Source organism: Rhamphochromis longiceps, linkage group LG5, assembly GCF_057381845.1.
Source record: "Rhamphochromis longiceps isolate RC_006_pf linkage group LG5, R_longiceps_female_GT1.1, whole genome shotgun sequence".
Taxonomy (NCBI): Eukaryota; Metazoa; Chordata; class Actinopteri; order Cichliformes; family Cichlidae; genus Rhamphochromis; species Rhamphochromis longiceps.
The window spans coordinates 1,397,066-1,415,122 of NC_140561.1; the positions used below are offsets into that span (position 1 = coordinate 1,397,066).

Consider the following 18,057-nt stretch of genomic DNA (forward strand, 5'->3'; position numbering starts at 1 on the left):
GGGAGTTGTCAGGTAAAGCTGTTCACATCTCTGTAATTCTAATTTGTGGATCTTAAAAGAACCTGTTGTGTTTGGAACCTGTTTTGATGTGAACGGTGTTAATTCAAATTCAAAGCATTTATTGTCATGTGCACAAAGAAATATGCACGACTCATTGGGTAAAAAGATGTAGACGGTCTTATTAAGCGTTTTAAACAAAGATGAACTAAACGGTGTGTTGTGGAAAAAAACATCTGGAGCTGATGCTAAATGGACTGATTCTCATAATAATAATGGATTGCATTTATATAGCGCTTTACAATTCCACTATTCATTCACACACTGGTGGAGGTAGCTACAGTTGTAGCCACAGCTGCCCTGGGGCAGACTGACAGAAGCGAGGCTGCCATATCGCACCATCGGCCCCTCTGGCCATCACCAGTAGGTGAAGTGTTTTGCCCAAGGACACAACGACTGAAACTGTCCAAGCCGGGGATCGAACCGGCAAGCTTCCAATTACAAGACAAACACCCAACTCTTGAGCCACGAGCGCTACTCTACTCTCCCAGAGTACTCAAAGCGCTCTATACAACATGCCACATTCAGCCCATTCTCACAACCACTTTCTCTGTACTTAGTGCTTTCTGACTACATTCACACACATTCATACTCCATCGGTTAGTATCTTGCCCAAGGACACTTGACATGCAGGGATCGAACCACCAACCTTCCGATCAGTAGGTGACCTGCTCTACCTCCTGAGCGGTTACATGCTAAGCCTGCGTGGAGATCTACAGTGGTGACCTTTACATAGCACAGTCGCTGTTAATGCCTTTATTTCTGTTTGATATCTGAATGTTGATGAGAGCTGTCCATTCTGTGTTCAGAAAAACACACACAGTCTCGCACACAAACGCACACACTCACGCACTATCACACACACGCAGGTCAGCAGGAGTAGATAAAATCAACAAAGATGGAACAAAAGCGATGACTCATTCGAGCCACAGGGAGTGCTGGATGACAGTACAATACTCTGTAAATACAACACAAATGAGACGTATAGTGTTAGCATAGCACAGCAAACCGAACAATAAGTCAGTTCAACAACCAACACTGGACACACTTAGCATGTTAAAGCTAACCCCATTTCAGAGTAAAGAAAATATCACAATCCTACTTTACATACAAAGAGCTGTTTCTATGCAGTCGTCTTAGGCAGATTGTGAAACGCACTTCACACACGTACACACACGCACAGTTGTTTGTCGCCAGATGCCACGTTTATTTATAGTTTACATATGTTATGACCGACCACAGTCTGACAGCTCCGGTCTCAGCTGATTTCCAGCCTCCCCTCCGCTCCTCTCCCGTCTCACTACAAAAGGGAAGGAAACCATCATCAGTCCAAACGCCATCAGCTGTTCTCACCTGCGTCTCCAGCACCGCCCCGTTGAGCTCACTGCACCACTCCTCCCCTGCAGCCGTGCCCGGGACCACACCTCCGCCACACAGACGTACAGACTCTAGTGTTAAACATACTCAGTAAAAGTTCGGGTTCGACTACAGCTTATGGTCGCCCACTGCTAGCCAAAACGGCGCCCACTGCTAGGTATTTTTGTGCAAAGCTAACTTATTAATATGATAAAAATATACGAGTACACAGGAAAGGAAACATTATTTCAGTCTTACTTTGAAATCTAATGAATGTACTCAGCTTGAATCAGTTATGTAGAACAGAAGCAGAGGAAAATAATGTTTGTTTTTTTGATAGCTCCATTTTTGCTGCCTACGTCGTAGAAGGTGACTCCACACATAATCAGAAAACACAGTCAGTGGTTTAGGTTCAGGTGGATGTTGACTGTAGTAGCTCAAGGGAAAAGAATCACAGCTAACAATGATTTCCACCGACCGGTCCAGCAGATTGTCTTAGTGTATGGGCTGTGATCAGCTGACCTGCGCTGTTGCTGCTGCGCTGGGCTCTACTGCTCTCAGTGGATTTACACAACTGTATGAAATAAGATGGAAGCAGACCTGGCTGACTTCCATGCTCGGCACTCACAGTCCACTGTTTATGGCATCTTTATACCAGCTTACACGTGACGTGACATAAGTCTGAACACAGCTGCTGTGCACCAGTCCAACTCTGCTTTCTCTTCCCCACACACTCACCTGTATACACTTAGCTTAGACTTAGCTTTAAATTCCCAGTCTCTCAAACCCCACTGAGCATCCTTCCTTTAAATCTGAGCTCTCTCCTTCCTCTCCTCTCCTGTCCTGTCTTTCTTATCTTTCTCCATCTCTGAGTGAACGTAGCTCTCTTTCTTTCCTCTCCCTGTCAAATACAGCAGCTGCAACACACTGAGAGACAAACTGCACACACACAGTTTGTGTTTGTTGAGCTGATAGAAACGCTGCGTTTGAAATTACCTGGCACCGACTCAGCTGTCAAAAGTACAAAAAACACCAACCCAAGCTCACACTTTACACTATAAATTATACACAAACTATAAACGATTATATGGTTTTGCCTCATTCACCTCTTTGTATGTGATCGATACACCAAAAGGATGTGTTACTGTTTATTTTTGTTCAAATGAAGGAAAAAATACTTAAATAAAGGACAGATACCAAAAAGTTGTACTTAAATACAGTAACAAAGTATTTTTATTTCATTACTACTTTAACTTTTATTTCATAATTCATTACTACTTAAAATAAATACAAATATATAAATGCTAATGAACAAACAGAGTTTTAAAAGGTAAAATAAAGTATTCCTCTGTATTTGGAGTAAAGATATGTTACAATGCACATCATGTGAGAATGTGCTAAAGGCTAATCTAATTAAAGCAGAATTACATGAACTGAATGAAACATGAAACTATTTTGTAAGTCAGACAGAGAGAAAGAAAAAGTGTGGGTGGACATCAGATGATTGAATGTCAACAACTTGATTGGACGGCCAAAATGTGACAATGTGACGTCCAGTAGAGAGGACGGATAGAGGGTGCGTGTGGTGATGTGAGGCGAGATGTTCACAGTGCAGAATCCCAGCAGAGGCAGTAGAGGGAACAGAGTCCAACCTGTTCAGGCCTGACTGTGCTCATCCTCCCTCCAACCTGTCCTCACCAAAGAGAACACACTCAGCATTAGCTCACAGTAGCTTAGTTAGATAAGTAGAGTTCAGGTGATCTGATTTGTGAGTTTTACTGTTTGATTCTGCTCCTGTTAAACTGCTTTAATAACATTTCCTGCCATTAAGTTGTGGACATTCACGTTTTAACTGTTTGTTAAACAGTAAAGGTGAAAAGTATTGTTCTTTACAGTGCAAACAGCTCTTACAGGCTATCCATCCATCCATCTTCATCCGCTTTATCCGGGATGAAGATGGATGGATGCAGGGGCAGCAGCCTAAGCAGAGAAGCCCAGACCTCCCTCTCCCCCGCCACCTCCTCCAGCTTATCCGGGGGAACACCAAGGCGTTCCCAGGGCAGCCGAGAGATATAATCTCTCCAGCGTGTCCTGGGTCTGCCCCGGGGCCTCCTCCCGGTGGGACATGCCTGGAACACCTCACCCAGGAGGCGCCCAGGAGGCATCCTTGTCAGATGCCCAAACCACCTCAGCTGGCTCCTTTCGATGTGGAGCAGCAGCGGCTCTACTCTGAGCCCCTCCCGGATGGCCGAACTTCTCACCCTATCTCTAAGGGAGAGGCCAGCCACCCTTCGGAGGAAGCTCATTTCTGCCGCTTGTATCTGCGATCTCGTTCTTTCGGTCACTGCCCACAGCTCGTGGCCATAGGTGAGGGTAGGGACGTAGATCGACCGGTAAATTGAGAGCTTCGCTTTTACACTCAGCTCCCTCTTCACCACGACGGACCGGTGCAGCGTCTGCATTACTGCAGCTGCAGCCCCAATCCGTCTGTCGATCTCCGGCTCCCTTCTCCCATCACTCGCGAACAAGACCCCGAGATACTTGAACTCCTCCACTTGGGGCAGGAACTCATCCCCGACCCGGAGTGGAGGCCCTCACCCGATGAAGCCAACAGAACCACATCATCTGCAAAAATCAGAGATGAGATTCTGAGGCCACCAAAGCGAAAGCCCTCCGCCACTTGGCTGCGCCTAGAAATCCTGTCCATAAAAATTATGAACAGAACCGGAGACAAAGGGCAGCCCTGGCGGAGCCCATCACCCACCGGGAACGAGTCCGACTTATTGCCGGCAATGCGAACCAAGCTCTTGCAATGGTTGTATAGGGATCGAATGGCCCGTAGCAATGGGCCAGACACCCCATACTCCCGCAACACCTCCCACAGGACACCCCGAGGGACACGGTCGAATGCCTTCTCCAAGTCCACAAAACACATGTAGACTGGTTGGGCAAACTCCCATGCACCCTCAAGTATCCTGGAGAGGATAAAGAGCTGGTCCAGTGTTCCGCGACCAGGACGAAAACCGCATTGTTCCTCCTGTATCTTACAGGCTATCCTAGCATAATACAATAATGTTTCCTTGGAGCTGTCCAGGGTACTAAAATCATCCAGAAATAACAAGTGCCACGATCTAGAGGGCAGCTCCAGACCTCTGACTAGCCGACATATGGACACGTCCTCTCTCATCACTCCACACACACCTGTCCACCACATGCAGACAAAGAGCTCAAACTTATGCAGAGGTTAAGTTATCTGGATATGCATCACAGGAAAGTGCAGTTCTTGTCACAGTTGAAGAGGCCATGTGTCACATTTGGCCTTGATGCCAGTGCATGCTGTCATGTTGTAATGCTGCATGGCAATGCTACAGAGGCTACAGCCTGATTCATCTGAGGTGATAGAGACAGTGTTTCCCTACAGCTGCCATCTTTGTCTCCCCCTGCGCTAACTCCAGGCTGTGCGCACTCCTCATGATCACCCTGTAATTGAGCTGCGTCCACAGTTAAACAATCACAACATTTGCACCATTAGCCTCTGTACCCGACCACACAGGATTTCAAGTCAAAGCATGATGTAAATACAGACTGAATGCTTTTGCAGTCAGAACTCACAGAGAGCTGCATTTCCTCTACTCAGCTTTCCTACAGCTGCTGCCTGTTTGTGGATCCAGTTTTGTGTTTGTGGCTGATGTGTGCAACCACATCAAACATGCCATGTGTAGGTCAAACCACTGGTTTTAGACTATAAGCACAATCTCTCAATTCTCTTCAATGCAGCATAAGTTTTAAGCAGCATCCACCAGCATGAGCAGTGGAAACATGTCAGGCACTCTCCTCCCTGTTCCTGTTTTCTCTTCATCCAGTCAGTGGTCACAGTGGAGGCCCAGGCGACGTGCCGAAGGCTGTGCAAATTCGTAGACTCCTCTGAATGCAGCCGACAAATGCGTCCTCCTTTTCCCTTTGAAGGATGGGTCGGGTGTGTCCTTCGTGGCCCACCATATCCCAGAATTCATAGCGTGGCCCAGCCAAACTCCAGTTTCCAACAATGGCGGCCGCTACTAAGTTTTAAAATTACTCTTATCAATCTTTCTGGGTCACAAAATAAACTTTTAACATATTTTCAGGCGAGAAAGTAGTTGTGTAAACATCAAATATCTGCTCGGTTTATCAAGATATCGCATATTTGCAAAAGTGCTTCGACGTTTTCGGAGGCGTCTGTTACCCACCAGCTCGACAGCTAGCCGGGAGCTCGAGGGTTACTGATGCGGCCGAGAACGGCACAACTCCCGGCACATCATTTTCAGATCACCGCGGAGTTTCGCTGCTCGGGTTAAACGTGATATATAAGTCACTTAGACAACCTAAAAATGTTATTGTTGGGCTTTTTTCAGTGTTTTGTTTGTTCGTGAGTCAATCGTTTGGCTGAGATTAAAGTTATTAGATTATTAGATAAAATAAAACTTTATTAATCCCCCGGGTGGGTTCGTCCTTGGTTTTCACACAGCTGACTAAACGTCAAACAGAAAACTGATTAAACAGACGTGTGAGACAGTCGAGAGTTTACTCCAGCGTCCTGTTAGATTTTAGACAGCAAGGAGCAGACGGCGAGTTTATTAAACTCCTCCGAGACAGCGGCGACGCTAATCTGAAGGCTGGACCGTCCAATTTCACGGCCGTTTACTTCCGACCTACCCGATCTTCTGAGGACCCGGCCCACGTAGACCGCGAAGGCCGGGTCCTCAGGAGGATGCAGCCCATGAATTTGGACACGACCATCATGTCTCTCCTCCTTTCCTGCCCTCTGGGAAAACAGCAGCTTCTGTAAATAGAGCCTGAAGCAAAGTGACAGTCAGAGAGACCAGAGTGAGTGACAATACAAGGAAACAACACACACACACACAGACACACACAGACACACACACACACACAGAGACACACACACAGACACACACAGACACACACACACACACACACAGACACACACACACACACACAGACACACACACACAGAGACACACACACACACACACAGACACACACACACACACACACAGAGACACACACACACACAGACACACACACACAGAGACACACACACACACACACAGACACACACACACAGACACACACACAGAGACACACACACAGAGACACACACACAGACACACACACACACACACACAGACACACACACACACACACACACACACACAGACACACACACACACACACACACACACAGACACAGACACACACAGACACACACACACACACAGACACACACACACACACACACACACAGACACACACACAGACACACACACACACACACACACACACAGACACACAGACACACACACACACACACACAGACACACACACACACACACACACACACACACACAGACACACACACACAGACACACACACACACAGAGACACACACACACACACAGACACAGACACACACACACACACACACACACACACAGACACACACAGACACACACACACAGACACACACACACACACACACACACACACACACACACACAGACACACACACACAGACACACACACACACACACACACAGACACACACACACACACACACACACACACACACACACACACAGACACACACAGACACACACACACACACACACACACACACACACACAGACACACACACACACACACACACACACACACACACACACAGACAGTTTGTTTTTTCCTTTCTGCATATCTGTTACAAATGTTTCAGATCAAACCGTTGTTGGTAACAGACAAAGTGAACGAGGTGAACTTGAAGGGATCACTGCACTCAGCTATCAAAGCTATCAAAGCCACCTGTGTGTGAGGGCTGTGTGGTCAGAACGCACAGAGCAGGCTAACAGACCGTGGCCTCCCCAAAGCCCCAGCCTCACTGGACATGTGCAGACTACACTTAAATGCCAGGAAACCAACCAGTTTAAACGCATTCTGCCACGGAGAGTGGTCGAATATCCAGAAACGTGTTCATGTCTCCAAAGGATTAACATTTGATTACATTTGACATGTGGGTGTACTTATTGTTACAGTCTGTGTCAGCCATCATTCTGAGCTCCAAGTTCTACAGGAGGTGATGAAGGAGTCGCGCTGTTCCTTCACCTTCATCACATGAACTTTAACTGTAACTCCTCCCATAATCTCACAGTTTCAGAGCGAGTTTAAACAATGCTTCCTGTGTATTTAATAACTGACAGTTATCTTCTGGAGGCAACAAAATCTACTGCAGGGAATATTAATTTAACACCCGCTCATTAAACCTCTGACCCATGCAGCACATTCTTTATTTTTCACTACTATCAATCTATTGTTCAGAGTTTTGTGTAAATGTATTTAAGTAGAGTTGTTCTGTTGTATGGTGTTTTAGTGTCGATGGTTGTTATCACCTGTGTTCTCCACAGGCTGCGTCCTGTGCTTTAATAAGGGTCACACCCACCGTTACATTACAAACATCATATATATACATTGAACTATCAGGGCTGACATCTTCTTCCTGATGTTTCAGAGAGACACTTCTTACATTGGCAGGTTCTGCCTGCTGTCATTGGGACAGTTCGCATCTGCTTTACAGGTATTTGTGTAGTATTAGCTTGTCACGGGTGTTTGTTGACATGAAACTACAGCACAGCAAAGTGCTCAGAGGTTCCAGTAAGACATATTTTCCATGCAGCCATCTATTGCCCATTTCCAGTTCCTTCGGCCTTTAAGCATGCTGTAGTCCCCCCGATTCTTGAAAAAAGAAACTGACTGTTATGACCTTTCAAACTACAGACCGATCTCTAAGCTCTCGCTCTTGTCCAAGATCCTGGAGAGACTAGTTCTCAGCTCCAGGCGTACTTGCACACGAACAATATTGCTGAGAAATTTCGATCAGCCTTTAAGCCGTTGCATAGCACTGAAGCAGCGTTGGTTAGAGTTCTTAATGATATTCTTGTAATCACTGATAGTGGACGCTCTATGGTCCTCGTTTTACTGGACCTCTCTGCGGCCCAGAGGCGGAGCCAGACATTTGAAACACCCGGGGCTTAGCCCAAAGAGTAGTATGCATGTGGGATTTTTTTTTTTTTTTTTTTTGGGGGGGGGGGGGGGGGGGGGTGTAGAAATGACTGAAAGATTAATAGGCTCTGTTCAAAAAAGAATGACTTCATATAGGGAAAAATATATATCACATGTGCAGGACACCTTAAACTAGTTTTTTAATTAAGCAGCAAGGCAGAACAAGGTCAGGGCTGTATCAAGACACGAGGACTAAACCCCAATTCAACCAGACCCAGAACTGATCCAGAATTAAAACAGGACTACAACAGTTCAAAATCAGGACTACTGAGGACTTAACCAAGACAGAACCAGAATCAGAACTAGATGATAGCACTAAAAATCATCATAGACCTGCACTACACTTGTTTAATTCTACCAAAGTACAATATTTAGATTGAGAAAAGTTTATATAATTATTTATCCTTGTTGTGCAAACAAGCCTGCAGAACTTAATAAATACAGAATTTGAAAAATAGCAAACCTAAAAAGAAACACTAGGTACGAGATACATGAGGACCTATGATACGCTGATACTTTTGGTAAACAACCATTTGACTAACACGTGTGTCTCACCTGCTCTTGTTCATCTGTTCTGTCCTCGTTCTCCATTTCCCTCTTTGTGCTGACAATCATCAAATATACAGTTGAAACCAGATATTTACAAACTCTTCAGATCAAAACACAAACACTTTTTTAATTGTAACATCAAATCAGACTAAATGTTTATTTTTTTAGATTGATAAATATAAAAACATATTTGTTAACTTTAAGAGTAAAGAGAGAAACTGTCTGTGTTTCTTAATTGCAAATGGCACCAAATTGTATTCAAACTGAGCCACACTTATGGAGCTCCACAGTTCTCTTCCTGGTGTTTTGGTTGACATCTCTTGATGTTCCCATGTCACAGAAACAGGCTCTGTGTTTTGCCTTATATGCATCCACAGCTGTGCCACCAGTTTACTCACATGGACTCTACTAACCAATCAGAAGCTTCTTCAGCTCAGAATGGAATCGTCTGGAGTTTTCTTATTAATTAACAATAAATTTAGTGTACATGTACTCCTAAATTTGATGAAAGTGATAAAAATAGCTCTGTCTCTCTTTATTCTGACATTTAACTAATTCAAAATATATTTCAATATTTATCTAAAAGAAAAATTTACTCTAAATTGATGTTGTACAGTAAAAATGTTTTATGTTTTCTCCCTAAAGTGTAAATATCTGGTTACAAATGTGAATATCCTGCTGTGTACTGAAACCCCTCTTGTTTTGCATAGAAATATACTGAACAACATACAAAGCATAATATATAAAATAACATTTACCTGAGTTTTTTCTTTGAAAGAAGCCTCTAATGTCCATTCTTATATTTCAGTACATAACTGAAACCGATTTAGTCGGGGAGGGTAAGAACTGAAAATATGAAATAAACACACGTAAGCTAAGACTCTCTAAAAAAAAATAGCATTTGTTCGGCTTTTCATTTCGCCATTTGTTGATTCACTTGAAGAGCGAGTAACGTAATATTGGTCAAGTGATCAGTTTCATATCAATCTTTCGTGATGCACCGTCATATTTACATTATTTGTACAGTACGAATGATTTGCTTTGGTACCTGGTCAAACTTAAGCTCTCCTTAGTATGGCTGGCTCCGTTTCTCCAACAGCGCACTCACGGGCAGCAGCTCCCCCGCCCCCTCGCTCAGTCGCTTAGTGCCTGAGCTTGGATCATACCAATATCAGGGGGGGATTCACGCACAGTCGTAAATTCCCACAGTGTGCACTATGTGCTTCGAATATTGTGTGTACTTTTTGTTTTATACAGTTGTCAGCCAGGCATCTAACTATGAAAAAATTACACTCCAAAATACCCCGGGCTTCTGACAAAACAACCCGGGCTTAAGCCCCGTAAGCCACCCCCCCGCTCCGCCCCTGCTGCGGCCTTTGATATGGTAGACCATAACATTTTATTACTAAGGCTTGAGCACACTGTGGGTATTAGAGGCACTGCCCTCGACTGGTTTAAATCATACCTCGCTGATCGATCCTTATCAGTTCACTTAGGCACCTTCTCCTCTTCCTCCGCTCCGGTCTGTTGCGGTGTGCCTCAAGGATCAGTTTTAGGCCCTATTCTCTTCTCATTGTATTTGCTCCCTTTAGGTGCAATCTTTGAAAAATACAACATCGCCTTCCACTGTTATGCCGATGACATACAGATCTATTTTGAACTTACTGACGACCTTGCTGTGTCCCTGCACTACTTTCAAGAATGCATGCGGGAGGTCAAAGAATGATTCCTGAGTAATTCCCTCGTTTTAAATGATAAGAAGACTGAGACTGTGGTGTTCAACAGTAAAATCCCTCGTGCCCAACTCTGTGCTGCCCTGGGTTCCTTTGCTAGCTCTTCCTGTGACTATGTCAGTAACTTGGGTGCACTGCTGGATAGCTCGCTCAAACTCGATAAGCAAGTGTCTGCTGTAGTGAGATCTAGCTTCCACCAACTGCACCTTATCTCTAAGGCTAGGCATTATGTTCCGCACGAGGACCTGGAGAAGCTTATTCACGCTTTTGTGACCTCCAGGTTGGATTATTGTAACTCCTTGTACTATGGTCTTCCCTCTTCTCTTCTTCTTAGACTGCAAACAGTCCAAAATCCAGCAGCCCGCCTTTTGACTGGTACCAGGAAATTTTGCCATATTACTCCTGTTCTAGCTAGCTTACATTGGCTGCCCATAAAGCACCGTATTCAATTTAAAATATTACTCCTTACATTCAAAACTATTAATAAATTAGAGCCAAGTTATCTTAGTGAACTTCTCAAACCACATACTCCTGCTAGAACACTCAGATCTGCCACTCAACTACTTCTGACCCGACCCAGATCTCGGCTGAAGTCCCGGGGTGACCGTGCGTTTGCTCTGGCTGCCCCGGTACTGTGGAATAACCTCCCTCTCGACCTCCGCGCATCTGATTCCATTGCACTGTTTAAATCACGACTAAAAACACACTTATTCAATCTTGCCTTTCCCTCTAGTTAATATTTCTTTTATGATTTTATATCACGCACTTTTACGCTCATTTAACTTCTTGTTTGCTCTGTACCTGTTGCTTTCCTATGTATCAGTGACAGCTACCTGCTTGCATACTTAGTACTTGCTTTGGTCCTATTTCTATTATCCTCCTTCTATTCTCTATGTTACTTGTTAAGCACCTTGGCATACCCTTGGTTTTTAAGTGTGCTTTATAAATAAAGTTTATTATTATTATTATTATTAAACAACAGAAACCAGTCCACCTTCTTCTCTGCTCTATAATCCAGTTCTGGTGCTGTTGCAATGACACACAGGGATAAGCGTGCTCTCTCATTGTGATGGAGCTAACCAAGGTTGCATTGTTGCTTACATTAGCTGGTAGCTCCAGTTTCACTTTCTCAGCAGGCCTGACTGAAGCATCAACGCTTGGATCAACAGGCACAGAGGAGACGTCAATTTGTAAGCATAGGACAAAAGAAAGGAATCAAAGTATGCACTAATGTCTCACTATAGAACTGCACTATCTCCAAACGCTGGTTCTGATCATCTGGACGTTTTCAGTGGGAGAAACATTTCGTCATCATCAGCTGACGTCTTCAGTCTCAGCAGGTTTCAATCTTACAAACAGGACATGTGCATAATGACTGAAACCAGCCCACTGAGGGAACAATGGGCTGTGAGGTCAGTTCCTTCATCATTATTATGCAAATTCTCATGACTATTGATCACCAACAACCACTGATCAGTAACCATGAGTCCCATTCACAGAGAGTTGGGGAATGGCTGCAATCACAGCATGTAAGATGGTGACAGATGTACCCTTAGGCCCCTCCTCCATTCAGAGATGGTCTTTACCTTTTCACGTGAATGGCCTCCTTGACTCCGCCCTCAAACCAGCGTTCCTCCTGACCTCACAGCCGGTTGTTGAATGGTACTCATGGTCATTGATCAGTGGTCAAGAAATGTTTCTCCTGCTGAAAACATCCAGATGAACAGAATGAACTTTTGGGATTGACTTACCTGGATGATTGAGCATGCATCAAGACATAACTGCATTATGTGTGGCAGTGGCTTGGAGTCCAGAAAGCATTATATGCCAGCTCAAATATTACAGTCAGCATTCATACTAAATCCCATGCCAGGTGAGCATGTCTACACCTGAACAACAGATACCCCGTGCCAGGTGATCATACTGATGCCAGCGGGCTTCCTTAATCACTGGGCACCATCTTACCCACAATCCACTTGGCCTGGCTGCGCCCCATCTGCACTGGCTGCTCCCTTTATACTGGAGTGCAGCCAACAGAGCAGACCACAGCCACACAGTCTGCTGCTACATGTTCTAGAGTTACCTCGGCTTTTATCACTAAAGCTCACAAAAGGATCGGTTCGTTTCCTGCCACTACATCTGATCTGTTACAGTGAAACAGCTTCTATAATACATCTATGTATCTGTACGATCATAAGGACACATTTACTGTATATCACTGCCATCTGCTGACTAAACACATGAACTGCAGCATCACGTAACCACAGCCAGGTTTCTCCTACAGGATCATATATATTATTACCCCTTTGTCTGTGTTCAGAGTATGAAACGCTGTCATGCTGATAACCAGAGTGTCACAAACAGGAGAAGAACTTCAGTTCTTACGACTGATTAAACACAGAGCATCTAAGACCTTGTCTTCCAGTAACACCAGCATACTTCCTTCAACGTGCACATTAAGCACATGTGCAATATTTATGCTGAAAAGCGAGTCCGTTCATTACTCGACTGGGTTACTGTAAATCATTATTATCAGGCTGCTCTTTGTGTTGTTATATCACTGCTGCATCATTAGTGACTGATGGAGTTTTAATGTTGTGGGGCAGGGGTGTCCAACCAGCTATGAGCCAGTCCTGCAGGTTTGAGATCTCACCCTGGGTCAGCACACCTGAATCACATGATTAGTTCATCACCAGGCCTCTGGAGAACTTCAGGACATGTTGAGGAGGTCATTTAGATCAGCTGTGTTGGATCAGGGACACATCTAAAACCTGCAGGACACCGGCCCTCCAGGCCTGGGGTTGGACACCCCTGCTGTAGGGTCTTCACCCTATGAAGTGCTGTAAGTCAGCTGTACACAGTCAACTGAAGTGAATGAAACCGGTCATTCTGTTTCATGTTATTGTGTGAATGCCGTGGCCTCTTTATTCTTTCTTCTACCTTATTATTCTAGCTGCTCCGACCTTTGCTGGTTAACTCCTCCCTCAGTTTTCATCCGATTTTCACCATTCAAACTTTAAACTGTTCTGCTCCTTCTGCTGATGCCTACTATATCTTTTGGTGCTCATAACTTTTATACTTTTTGAGATACTAAGCTTTTTATGCCATTTTTGGCCCATTTTGCTGACAGGGACCACAGTTTTGCTTGCTGGGCTGAGCCGTGTTTTAGCTCAGTGAGATGAGGGCCGGTTCGAATCCCGCTTATGGCAACATTTCCAGAGTGTAAACAGTTCAACTGTTTTCACTCTTTTCAACACAATTTTCAGCTTTTTCACCTCTTTTTAGCCAGAGCGTTCTCACTCCCGAGGCGTAACATGTCGACGTTTTGTCACGTCCCGCGGCGTTCCTGAGGAACGCGAAAGGAGACCTTCGGCGTTCTTATGGTACGCGGCGGGTTATGGCTGGGATCCAGTGCAATGACGCTTCCGCGGTAATAGATGTTCCAGCCCTGTATTCCAGCCCTAAACCTAACCTTATCCCTAGCCCTGACCATAACCTTATTCCTGACCTTAACCAGGACTTTAATGAAGTTAAATAGCGTGTTTCTAAGCGATTTGAATAAAAAGAGCGAACATGTGTAGATTCAGTCCAGACGGTTCTCATATTTCCTCTTTTTTCCGAGGTCGTCATTTAGGAACGTGGTGGGTAGCCGAAAACGTAATATGGTGACGATTTGTCACCTAGCGTAAAATGTTACGCTTTGGGAGTGAGAACGGGTTGTTTTAGCACAATTGAGTTTCTTCTGCACAGTGCACATTTTTCTCTCATCATATCTTTGTTTGAGATCAGAACTGGTTTGGCTCAGTGGGATGAGCAGCCGCCGTGAGATTCGGTGGCAAAAGGTTCGAATCCTACATGTGACAATTGCTGGACATCTTCCCTGCTTGCGTGTGTTGCCAGGGCAACTTGTCAACCGAATTTAATACATGTAATCTGCTTCCTTAACGCTGCTTAGTGTACCCTTTCGAATACAACAGTTTTCAGCCAAGAGTTGAGTGTTTTCAGCAGGCAGTTCTCCTTCAGATTCCACTGCACGGCATTCACACGGCATTTTCGCAGGAAATGCAACTTTTTCTAGTTTTATTTCATTTTTAGGGCTACTACAGTGTGAAGCTGTGCTGGGTGAACTGGTCAGAGCCATTATAGGCCTGGGATCGTTGGCCAATGTCAGGAAGCAACTTCAATGATCAAATATACATTGAGCAGCTGGCCAGATGGGCATTGTTCCTGACGTTCCTCTATCCTAAGTACAAAAGCAAACATGTTTTCAGAAAAGAACACGTTAAAGAGTTAAAGTGTGAGCTGTGGGCGTGTTTGGGACTCTGCAGCCGAGCTCTTAGACAGACAGAGCAGCTGAGTGTGTTTGGACATGGCAAACCACAGTGAAGCATCTCTTTAACCCAAGGGTGTGCTCTCAGGCGGTTAGAGGGTCTTGTATGTGATTGTAGTGTTCGTGAGAAAGTTCGTCAGCCTACTGATAGCAGCGCATCGATTCACTCAGTAAAGGAACACGTCTGTGTCCTGAGTGTGCAGAACCCCACCCAGCAGGAAAGCACCAAACGAAGCTGACCGCCCCGACATGCTGTGGTAGACGTCGATCCAGAGCCCCCGTGTGCAGCACAGTGTGGACAGAGGGGAACTCTGTGCTGGGGCAATAATGAGGACTGAAGCTGGGCCAGCCTGAGGTCAGATCAAAGCCTGTGAGCTGAGAGGACATGGCGTTTGAATCTCTCGGATCTTATTTTATCAGCCTTTCCTCTGCTGTGTGAAGCTGTCGACTCCAGAGACAATTATTAGATCAAACTTCAGTGTCGACAGCTCACATCAACTCTGAAATGACTTCTACAAGCACAGGCGCCTCACTTCCTGTGAAAGCTCTGTGTGTGCTGACAGCAGTACAGAGAATGTAACATCTATACAGGCTCATGTAAGTGAACACACACTGATCTGAACACTATAATTATTACAATCAGTACTGTCAGCTGCACACTCCTGCCCTGCATGCTCACATGCTCCCTGCTCTCCTCTGTCTTTGCCTGACAGCAGTGAAGCGCACCGTAGGCGCCTGGGCTCATCCTTCATGTACATCTTATTCTTTATGATGTTTGATTCGACAGAGGTGTTCGGTCAGGTGGCCTTCTTCATCTATGTGACCTGGGAGTGCCGGGTCCACTGGCTGTGGCCCCCTGTGGCTACATGAGGTGTGGAAACTCAGCAGAATTTGGTTCTTGTCCTTAAAATGTGAAGCTTTCATAAAGACAAAGGTTTGCTGTTGTTAAAGCTCATTAATGTTAATCCTGAAACCTGATTATGTGCTTATGCGTTGACCATGGGACAGTCTGTGCCTCAGATGCCCTCTAGTGGGAAAAAGGAACTACAAGCAGATTAACTCTGACTCTTTTGAATGTATTAGAGGACTTATACATCATTTATTACTGGGCTGGAAACTACACAAACACAGGGTAGGTGCATTAGGCTCTCATTACAAGTCAATACATCCATACAGCTACTCTGTGGCTGCAAAACACACAGATCACAGCCGCTATCCAGTATAGGAACAGCAGGAATATGACAGGCACACAACAGGAAGACATGCTGCATGTATGCAGGTCACAGAAACGTAGAACAAGGCTCCAAAGATCACACATTAGAGAAGAACAAAGCTGTCCAATCACTGTTGTTCTTTAGCGTCCACATGAACCTGCTGCTGCATGTCCTCAGTGCTGTAACCTCAATACAGAAGGTTTATACACAAAGCACTGGGCTGATCAGCATCCACCACAGCTAGTTACGTCATATGAGACATAATAATCAATCGTGATCATTGACACACTGTTAGCTGCCAGCCTGAGGCAGTGCGTGCTCTGTTAACACTGTTAGGACACAGACACTGGTCAGCACCGCTGATGACTCCTCACACAGCTGGGACAGGCTTACCAAAGCTCTATAACACACAGCTAAGTTTCTTCTGAGTGGACGAACATGACAAAGTGCTGTTTGATAGCTGCTGTTGGCGAACACCACACAAACTCCTCTAAATCGGCTTTCCGATGTGATGCAGTTCCGGCGCTCACGGCCATACCTGCCTCGCTGTGCGCACAGGCTGCAGACCCGGGGCCTAAGTTGAAGCCCTTTAAATGTCCTCGTTCGGTCGTCCTCTGCAATGACACCTCCTCTCCCACATCACACAAAGGCCTCTGCAGATGCACACAGCCAGGCTGGGACGCTCAGCTCCGCAGACTATCTTTATTTGCAATTTGCGCAGAGCAGCAGAAATCCCACAAAACCGCAGCATCATCCAGAAAATGCGCAGAGAGAAGCGCGGTGGGGGAGGGGGGGGGGGGGTATCTGGCGCACCGAGTGGCCGGTAAACGATGCAAATTACGTGTAAACTGCGCTCCGAGCCCCTGGGACGTGGCTCAGGCTGCAGCATTTTTCACATCATCGGTTCTCCTCGGGATCCAGTGCGGCCGGAACCAGGACACCACCCGATGCGTCAGCGCTATGGGAGCCACGACTATGCCCATCATAGAGCCTCCATCACGGTGGAAAGTACAAACGGTCCGCTTACCTGCGATTGTCAGCCGCTCCACTTTCCGCTTCACCACCGGGCACCGTCAGCTCGGCATCAGAAAACTATCCACCTCCTCCTCTGTGCTCTTTCTCGTTAATGCAGTGCAGGGCTCTCCTCCGGCTCGCTCCCTCTCCGTTGTGGTCTCCGCACCTCCTCCCTCCTTGTCTGCGCTCTCTCGGGTCTGCTAGCGAGCATCCGGGTGTGCAGATGTGTGCACATGGAGCTGATGGGCAGGTGGTGGAGCTGGAGGACAAAGAAAAGAGGGAGAATTCAAAGTGCAAAAGATGAGAGAGGTTTGATTTTTGTGACAGGGTTCAAGCAAAAACTAGGCGCGTGCATGTGCTGGCTTTATTCTACTTTGACAGTTTGTAGGGCAGTCAAAGGAAAACATTTACATTTTAGAAGCTTTTGCTATAATGGACATACAGAATGATAAGAAACGTCAGATACAACCCCCATACATCTCTACACACCGCAGCAGCAAGCAGCACGGCTTGAAGTAACGCTGTATGGCAGTGCTGTCATTTTGGCCTTCAAATCAATCTGCTGAGCTTGAAGGAGAGGTCAAAGGTCAAATGGGATACAGTAGACCTGTAAGAATCAGCAGCTCTTTAGTGGGCTGGACGCAGATGTGTGAGGCTCTCTGATGTAACTGTGAAGCTGAACACCTTCATCTTCTGT

The 18,057-nt window shown here is 45.6% G+C and overlaps 1 protein-coding gene across 1 annotated transcript in view; it reads right to left on the reverse strand.

Annotated features, from left to right (window-relative positions):
- The window catches only part of nfasca (neurofascin homolog (chicken) a), a 173,977-nt gene extending 156,435 nt beyond the window's left edge, over positions 1–17,542 (reverse strand). Inside the window, exon 1 of the mRNA XM_085405424.1 lies at positions 17,374–17,542. The gene's annotated coding sequence lies outside the window, so the exon portion shown is untranslated. The remainder of the gene's footprint in view (positions 1–17,373) is intronic.
- Positions 17,543–18,057: the final 515 nt, after the last annotated feature.